Source organism: Miscanthus floridulus, chromosome 12, assembly GCF_019320115.1.
Source record: "Miscanthus floridulus cultivar M001 chromosome 12, ASM1932011v1, whole genome shotgun sequence".
NCBI classification, from domain to species: domain Eukaryota; kingdom Viridiplantae; phylum Streptophyta; class Magnoliopsida; order Poales; family Poaceae; genus Miscanthus; species Miscanthus floridulus.
The window spans coordinates 75,280,138-75,289,203 of record NC_089591.1 but is presented as its reverse complement, the minus strand read 5'-3'; the positions used below and the strand labels follow the sequence as shown (position 1 = coordinate 75,289,203).

General features: G+C 46.5%; 1 pseudogene; it reads right to left on the bottom strand.

The window, feature by feature from the left end:
* On the bottom strand, window positions 1-6,816 carry LOC136497956 (G-type lectin S-receptor-like serine/threonine-protein kinase At4g27290; annotated as a pseudogene).
* Window positions 6,817-9,066: the final 2,250 nt, after the last annotated feature.

The following is a 9,066-nucleotide window of genomic DNA, read 5'->3' as shown; positions in this document are numbered from 1 at the left end:
TAATGCACTATTGCACATCTCTGTTCCAGAAACGGACATACAAACAACTAGCGTCCCTCTAACACCATTGTGAGGCTCATCAGCTCATGTTATTCATAGAACTGCTAGTATTTTCGTCTGTCCCTTGGGTTGTTCCCCGGTATGAGAAATACATTGGCTGTATTGGTACCGGAACTGGTGTGGTTTCATTCTCAAGCATGGTCACCACCGACGATATAAGTGGCCTACTATCTGGATTGTCTTGCACACACAATAGCCCTATCTGGATACACCGTAAAGCTTCACTGTAGGAACAACTCTTAGCCAGGGATGAGTCCACAAGATCTGTCGCTCTGTCGTTTATCCATAAGCTCCATGCCTGATGAGCCAATGGGATCAAATCTTAAAGAAATTAGAAAGCTTTTGTTTGAATTGTGACAAAAAATTAAGCATAAGCGCGCACTTACATAAGCCAGTAGGTTAGGGAAGCCCTTGCAGTGAGTTAAACTGATCTTCAAGCCACTTATAATCTCCAAGACTATGACTCCGAAACTATATGTATCTGACTTGACAGAAAACGCGCCATCCATTGCATATTCAGGAGACATGTAACCACTGCTCAAAAGAAATAAACAATCCGAGTAAGTATATAGGGAAAAAGAATTCACTTTGAAAGCCAAGTCTATGATTACTCACTATGTCCCAACAACACGATTAGTATTTGCCTCATGCTGGTTTCCACCAAAGATTCTTGCCATACCAAAATCTGATATCTTAGGGTTCATATCTGCATCCAACAATATGTTGCTTGTTTTGAGATCTCGGTGCACAATTGTCAATCTTGAATCCTCGTGCAGATAAAGAACTCCCCTTGATATTCCTTTGATTATCCTGAACCTTGTTGGCCAATCAAGAACTTTTTTCCTTGCAGCATCTATATACGGTATTATAAGTAAAGTAAGCAAGCAAATTAGAGTAGTAACTATGACTACCTTCTTCTTTTCCTCTGTATAAAATACAACTAGTTTATACATACCGAAAATGAAGCAATCCAAGCTTTTGTTTGGTAAATATTCGTAAATTAGCAACTTCTCATCTCCATGAATGCAACAACCAAGGAGCCTAACAAGGTTTCTGTGCTGCAATTTGGCAATTAGAACTACTTCATTTCTAAATTCCTCTATGCCTTGTCCCGAGCCCTGACTGAGCCTTTTGATTGCAACCTCCGTCGTGACGATGAAGTCCAGGTTCCCAAAGCGCACGTGCGTGTCCGGGACCCAGCTGACGCCGTGACTAGCCATCCGAGGCCTGATGTGGACGTCGAGACGCACAAAAAGTCCCTACCTGGCACGCCAACTGTCGATGTTTCGAGTTACCACTGACGAATAAAATTCTAGTATTGCGCGTCTGGCTCGGATGGTGTGCTTAGAGGACACGAGGTTTATACTGGTTCGGGCAGAAAGTCCCTATGTCCAGTTCGTCGCTGCTGCTCGTGTTACTAGTACTGAAAGTTTGTAGTAGGGGTGACAAACGAGCGAGAGAGGGACAAGTCCCAAGTCTCTGATGTGCGTGTGCTCCTAAGGCGTGTTAGGACGTGTGTTTTGATGTCTACAGCCGTGTAGAGTGGTGAACCGCCCTCTTCCTGGGACGTTCTGCTTCCCCTTTTATAGATGAAGGAGAAGAGCAGGTTACACAGAGAGAAAGAGGGAGAAGAGGCAAGGAGAGGAAGGCTTCCAGGACCGCCGAGCCTTTCTTTTCCTCTGTGCGGGTCCCATCGACACTGCAGATGGTGATAGGGACAGCTCCACGCGGGGCGCCTGTTCGCCGCTGATGCCATGCCCTGGCGTTGTCAGCGGGTCGTGACGTCCCATTCCGCCCCGGCGGGCGACGCGGCGAACCAGCGTGCTGGTCAGCGGCCGTACATGGAGTAGGCAGCATAGTGAACCACGCGTCCGTTACTGTTGGTGATGTGAGTTCCCTGGAGTGACATGTCGCAGGCACGGGTCATGTTGAGATGTGCTCGCTCCCTGCACGATGCCAGAAGTTTGACCTTAGGTTGTGCTTTCTGGCCTGTAGTGGTTGGCAGCGGTATGGGCTTCCGTCAGGAGCCGCGCCTGAGGGGTTGGGCGAGGCGGAGCCCGCCCCTAGCGGTCGGGCGAGGCAGAGCCCGCGGCCTCGGGGTCGGGCGAGATGGAGCCCGCCCCCAAGGGTCGGGCGAGGTGGAGCCTGTGGCCTCGGGGACGAGCGAGGCGAAGCCCGCGGCCTCGGGGTTGGGTGAGACGGAGCCCGCCCCCAAGGGTTGGGCGAGGCGGAGCCTACGCACCAGGGGGTCGGTTGGAGCTGTAGTCGTGCTCTTGACTACTAGGATGAATCAATGTTGATGACCATTAGCTCCTCCTCTTCGGGTACCCTAGTATTGTTCCTCGACAGAAAGCTATCCAAACTCTCTCCCAGGAGGAACCTCGCGAGAGCATGGACGTCACCAGGTTGCCTTAAGTCGCTTGGCAAGCCTAAGGCGCAACCCAGGGGTGGGCATTCGAGTAACCCAAATAATTTGGATATTGTAGTTCAAGTATTACAAACTGATATTCGATTTTTACGGGAGAATACGCTACCCGATGAGATTTTGGCACCTAATAATTCAGGTTCAGATTCGGGTATACCAGATGTACCTGAATTTGACAAAAACTGACAAAACAGACAATTTCACTAACGTTTTTAAACAGGCTCGTACCTAGCATTTTGTGGCCCTGGAACGAAACACAAAATGAGGCCCCTATATATATATCTAGACAAATAAAATAACTAAAAGATTCCATTATATGATAGGTTACAATTTTCAGTAATAAGAACTATAATAGGTATTTAATAACCTTCTCATGTATTCATTAAACTTAATGGCCGACATCCACTTAGATCCAGACCTTGATTAAGGAAAACTATAGTTGCTCTAGTAGCGATATGATATATATAATCAAGGAAAACAAAGATAACATGACACAAAATGACCTCTAAAAGTCCATCAAAACCAATTCGGACGTCTTCTTCCTTCGATCATCCACTGTGTGTCGGAGCTTGAGAATCACACTAAAAAGACAGCAAAGAAAAAGGAACACCTGTAAACACCCTTGCCAAATAAGTTTTGAAGATCACAAAAGCCACTCACCGCCGGCACTGACAAGATCTAGTACCCACTGAAAGAATATCGGCCGGAGAAACTCTTAAAAAAACATAAGTTTACAATCAGTCACCATTACCATTAGAAAGAGTGTTGGAGATGCCAAAACTTGGTGTACAACAGAACAAAAAAAAAAAGAGGTCAACCAGTCTATTGTACAAGAAACTGGCAATTAGAGATTCGCACTGGATGAACATGTAACACGGGCTATATTCATTCTGGTATAGCCTTTGTACTCTGATGTATCCGCTTGAACTACATCAGTCCATGGCCCATAAGGCCCAATAATTAGCCCCTAACATCAAGCTACTCTGCCATCCAAGCCTTACCCAACGAGTCTCCAGTGAAGTACCATAGTTGCTACTAATTTTTAAATTTGCACTGTTGCATCTTTCATGTAATATCACTATATAACTTCTCTAAAACAAATAAGCTACTAATGCACTATTGCACATCTCTGTTCCAGAAACGGACATACAAACAACTAGCGTCCACCATTGTGAGGCTCATCAGCTCATGTTATTCATAGAACTGCTAGTATTTTCGTCTGTCCCTTGGGTTGTTCCCCGGTATGAGAAATACATTGGCTGTATTGGTACCGGAACTGGTGTGGTTTCATTCTCAAGCATGGTCACCACCGACGATATAAGTGGCCTACTATCTGGATTGTCTTGCACACACAATAGCCCTATCTGGATACACCGTAAAGCTTCACTGTAGGAACAACTCTTAGCCAGGGATGAGTCCACAAGATCTGACGCTCTGTCGTTTATCCATAAGCTCCATGCCTGATGAGCCAATGGGATCAAATCTTAAAGAAATTAGAAAGCTTTTGTTTGAATTGTGACAAAAAATTAAGCATAAGCGCGCACTTACATAAGCCAGTAGGTTAGGGAAGCCCTTGCAGTGAGTTAAACTGATCTTCAAGCCACTTATAATCTCCAAGACTATGACTCCGAAACTATATGTATCTGACAGAAAACGCGCCATCCATTGCATATTCAGGAGACATGTAACCACTGCTCAAAAGAAATAAACAATCTGAGTAAGTATATAGGGAAAAAGAATTCACTTTGAAAGCCAAGTCTATGATTACTCACTATGTCCCAACAACACGATTAGTATTTGCCTCATGCTGGTTTCCACCAAAGATTCTTGCCATACCAAAATCTTATATCTTCGGGCTCATATCCGCGTCCAACAGTATGTTGCTTGTTTTAAGATCTCTGTGAATTACAGTCAACCTTGAATCCTGGTGGAGATAAAGAAGCCCTCTAGATACTCCTTTGATTATCTTGAAACGTGTTGGCCAATCAAGGAGATACTTACTTGCAGCATCTAAATTAAGCAGTTCCAAAGGTAACCATGTCACATGTTTCTCTTTTCTTTTTTCTTTTTGCGAAAAGAATGTTTTTTCTAAAAAAATACTCGAAAATATAAGTTCATACATACCAAAAATAATGGAATCCAAGCTTCTGTTTGGTAAGTATTCATAAATCAGCAACTTCTCATCTCCATCGATGCAGCATCCAAGAAGCCTAACCAGGTTCCTGTGCTGCAATTTTGCAATCAGAACAACTTCATTTCTGAATTCCTCTACACCTTGTCCTGAACTTTGACCGAGCCTTTTGACTGCAACTTCTATGTTCTGTCCCAGCGTACCCTGAATTGTTTCACCATTATTAAATTGAACAAGCAGTGCCATAATTCTCACATTTCTACAGTTTATTTAAAAGATGTATTTCTTTTCCTAACCTTATAAACCTTCCCAAAGCCACCTTGCCCGAGCATATTGTCCTCAGAAAAATTGTTTGTTGCAGCTGCAATGTCTTCAAAGCTGACAAATGGAAGCTCTACATTTTCATCACCGAGTTCGTATGGCGCAGTCGAGTATCCTAGGATCGCTTTCCTCAAATTATCCTTGTTCCGACGTTTGGCTGACAGGAAAAACAATTCCAATTGTTATTAATAAACCTTACACTAGTGCAGAAATATTGTGCCTGAATTGCTCTTCGTGGTGAAGTTGCTCTCTCTGATAGTCTGATTGTACCTCTAAGCTTGCATATCCAAACAAGGTACAGGCCAGCGGCCGTGAGTACAAGCACAGACGCCATCACCGGAACCAAGATTTTTGCCACATGCCCCCTCTTCCCTGTAGCGGCAGAAATGTATTACAGGAAGTATTAATCGTAGCTGATAAGATGATGGATTTTGCCTCAGAATCTTGACTGAGATAGTAGGTTACTGCTTCAGTTTTTCCTTACCTGATTCAGACTTGGCCAACCTCAGATAGATATCCTGCCCATTTTCTATGTACCTGACATCAACGATGTTATCCTTCCACATGACGCAGCCTCCGCCTCCGATGTCAGCGGCGGCGTAGGCCACGCAAGAGCAGTTGGCGAGGCACCTCGCCCAGCACTGCTCCAGCGTCGTGCCCATGTCCACCGTCGCGTTGTCCGTGTCAGGGAGCTTCACGCCGTGCACAGGCGTGAACCGGTCCGTCGTCACCGTCCCGTTGCGGTCGCACTCCAGCGGCACGTCCCTCTGGCACCCGCCGGAGGCTGCCTTCCTGGACCACTCCGACGCGTTCACGGGGCTGAACCCCACGGCGCAGCTGCAGGACGGCACCGACGCGGCGTCGACGTTGCACAGGCCGAACGCGCCGCACGACGCGTAGTCATCGCAGGCGTCGCGAGGCAACCATGGGAACTCCTTCCACACCCGGCTGGACGGGATCCACAACAGGACCTGCACCCTGCCAACCTCGTCCAGCACGATGCGGGTGAAGGGCGTGCCGGCCGTGATGCTGAGGTCGTAGGTGACCTCGTCGGGGCCGTCCACCATCTGGATGTAGAACAACTTGTACTGTGAATCCATCTCCGGCACGCCGCTGAACCAGCGACCGTTCCACGGGCCGGCGCGGTACTTCTTGGCGCTGCCTTGCCATGTGACGATGTCCGGCAGGCCCCTTGTGTCCATGACCCGACGGTAGGCCCCCGTCGCAGGGTCGTCCTTCGCCCGCCACGACGTGAGGGACCACTCCAGGCCGGTCTTCAGGTTCTTGCCGAACCTCATGCCGGCGAGCAAGGTGTTCGACGGGTGGTCGAACGACTGCCACTGGAAGTCGGCGCTGGGGCTGCTGCTCTGCTCGCGCACGACGAGGCTGCCGGACTCGAGCAGCTGTGCCACCGAAGAGGCAGAGGCGCCGGTCGTGTTCGAGGACCAGGCGGTCTGGCCAGAGCCGTCGAGAAGGCAAAGGCCCACCCGGCTACTCATCACCAGGACGCCGGAGGAGCTGTTTAGCGGGGTGTCGCGGTTGGCCACCCACAAGACGGCGTCCGTACCAGACGCCGTAAACCAGATCCCGAGGTACCTCTTGGTTGGCACCGTGGTCGACGGGGAGAAGAAACCCAGGGTGAATGAGCCACCGGCGGAGAGCAGCGTCTCTCCATCGGTGATGTTGCCCCCGCTGTTCAGCGTGTCCGACGAAATGCCGGCGCCGGAGCTTCTTCTGAGAAGCAGTAGTAGCGTCGCAAAAATCAGGGCGACGAGGTTGAGAACCGCCATGTGCGATGTATCTTTGTCCTTGCACACGAAATCAGCTTGGGGAGGCTGCTAGATATTATACGAAAAATGGAACTGTTACACCATCGCATTTGCGCAATTAACGCTTACTAGACCAGTCACGTCATATCTACTCCCTCCACACGTCTTCATCCAAAAGTAAATTCACATCACTTTGTGATGATTTAAACATTTTCAAGTTTAAGTTTAAAGAAAATAATATAAATATGTGTAACTCTAATTTATTATAAAAACACATTCTACGATTAATCTAATATACGTAATGCCACATCTAGGATGTTGCCTGCTGCCGGTTGCCAGTGGGTCTCGGAGACGGCCGCACTAACGAGCGAACGCTCACCCGAAACATGATCGGTGAATAATTTTCTGATATCATTAATTTCTTTATCTGGAAAAGAAAAAAAAATCCCACCGTTAGCTCATTTGGATAGCAGCAGCGCGCGGTACTCTTTGCGCGCACTCTCAAGCTGTCACGTCAGTGCTGATGTCATCCAAAAAAGGAGAAACATTTATTTTAAAATGCTATAACGTCCGAACGATGCGTGGAATTAAAAATAGATTCACTGTTCAATAGTTATAGTAACTTAAAATAAATATTTTGCTTTTTTAGATGATGTCAGCAATAGGGAAAGGGAGTAGAGAAATGAGGGCGGGTGGCCGGCATGCATGCGGCATCGTTCGCTCAAGAGCGTCCTGGTGAACGACCGCTAAAATGAATTTGTGTCTCGGAGATAGCCTGCTCTTCGTCGTCTTTACTATTAAGCTTCCGGATAAAATGTTGCGGGCCTCGTTCCCTCTAATACATCGGTGATAGCCACACCATAAATGTAGTTGGTGTGATCTCGCAAGACTACAAGCACCTCCAAGTACGATAATGGTGCGTGCAAGCATCCAGTAGTAAGAGGTATGTAAACCTCACTAAACACTAGACCTAAACCTAGAGCAAGCACAAATACGATGTCTAACTACTTTAAGCACTTTACAAAGTACCTATACTAATCATCTAATTTTCTATTAAGCACTTTGTAGTGGCTAGTGCAACTACAGATGAGTCTCGACTTACACTTTACTTCCTTGAGCTCTACACACACAAAATGGCTGGCCAAGGGGAATATATATGGGCAACGTATCAGGTGCAAACCAATCAAACTGTGTAAATATGAAAACTACCGATCAGGACCACTAGATACTGATCCAATGGATGGGATGAGAGGTGAGATTTTTTTGCGCTTAAGCCCCTCACCTGCCGGCCTTTTTTTTGCGCTTAAGCCCCATCACCCCATCCATTAGATCAGCATCTAGTGGTCCTAATTGATAGTTTTCAAATTTACATAGATTGGTTGGTTTACACCTGATACGTTGCCATATATATATGACCCCTAATCCAAAACTAGCAGTTGGGGGAGGGTAGATTCCTGCTTTTGCGCTCACCGGATAGGTCCGGTGGTGACACCAGAGCAATCCAGCGCGTCCACTTTGACTAGCCGTTGGCCAAACTAGTGGTTGCTGACCGTTGGAGGTTGAATGATTCAGTGCTTGATTCGGTAGGTCACTGGACTAATCCAGTGCGTTGATCTTCATTTCAACCTCGTTGCAACCCTCTCTAGTAGAATGCTTTGGTGAGCAATCCGGTGCGGTCCGTAGACTAATCCGATGAGTTGGCGGACACTATTTCCTTCACTGGCCTGCACCTTAACATCTGGTGCATCTCTTTTCCTTGCATAATCCGGTGCTACTGTTGCCGTAGCCCCTCGGACAGTGCACGCGCGTAGTCCGGTCCTCCCCTTTGGCTAACACCGGAGCAATCTGGTGCACATAGAAAGTGTGCAACGTGCTTCATTCGTTCATTTGACTTCTTCTATTTTATGCCTTGGGCTTTTAGTATCACTTGTGGGCCTTCCATAAGTCTTCTAATGTATTGTTTAAGGTGTTGATCATCCGGATCACCATGTTGCCTCAGTCTAAGTTCACTTTATATCCATTTTGAACTATACCTTATATATGCCTCCATTCTCTTTTATAAGGCGCACACAAATATCAAGAGTCAAACTTCAAAATCTTTGACCAATAATTCAGCTAACAATTTTAATTATTATACCATAAACTTTGATATGGTTAGATTGGTGATTAAATGTACTATCCAAATATCATAAATTATAAATATAGATAATATAACATATCATAAATAAATGGTCAAAATATAGTTTAAGATACCGTATCATGTCCAGCCGCGCCTTATAAAAGAGAAGGGAGGTAGTAGCCAACAACATTAGTCCAAATAGTCATGTTGTTTATGAAACATCAAAATCCAACTTAATGGC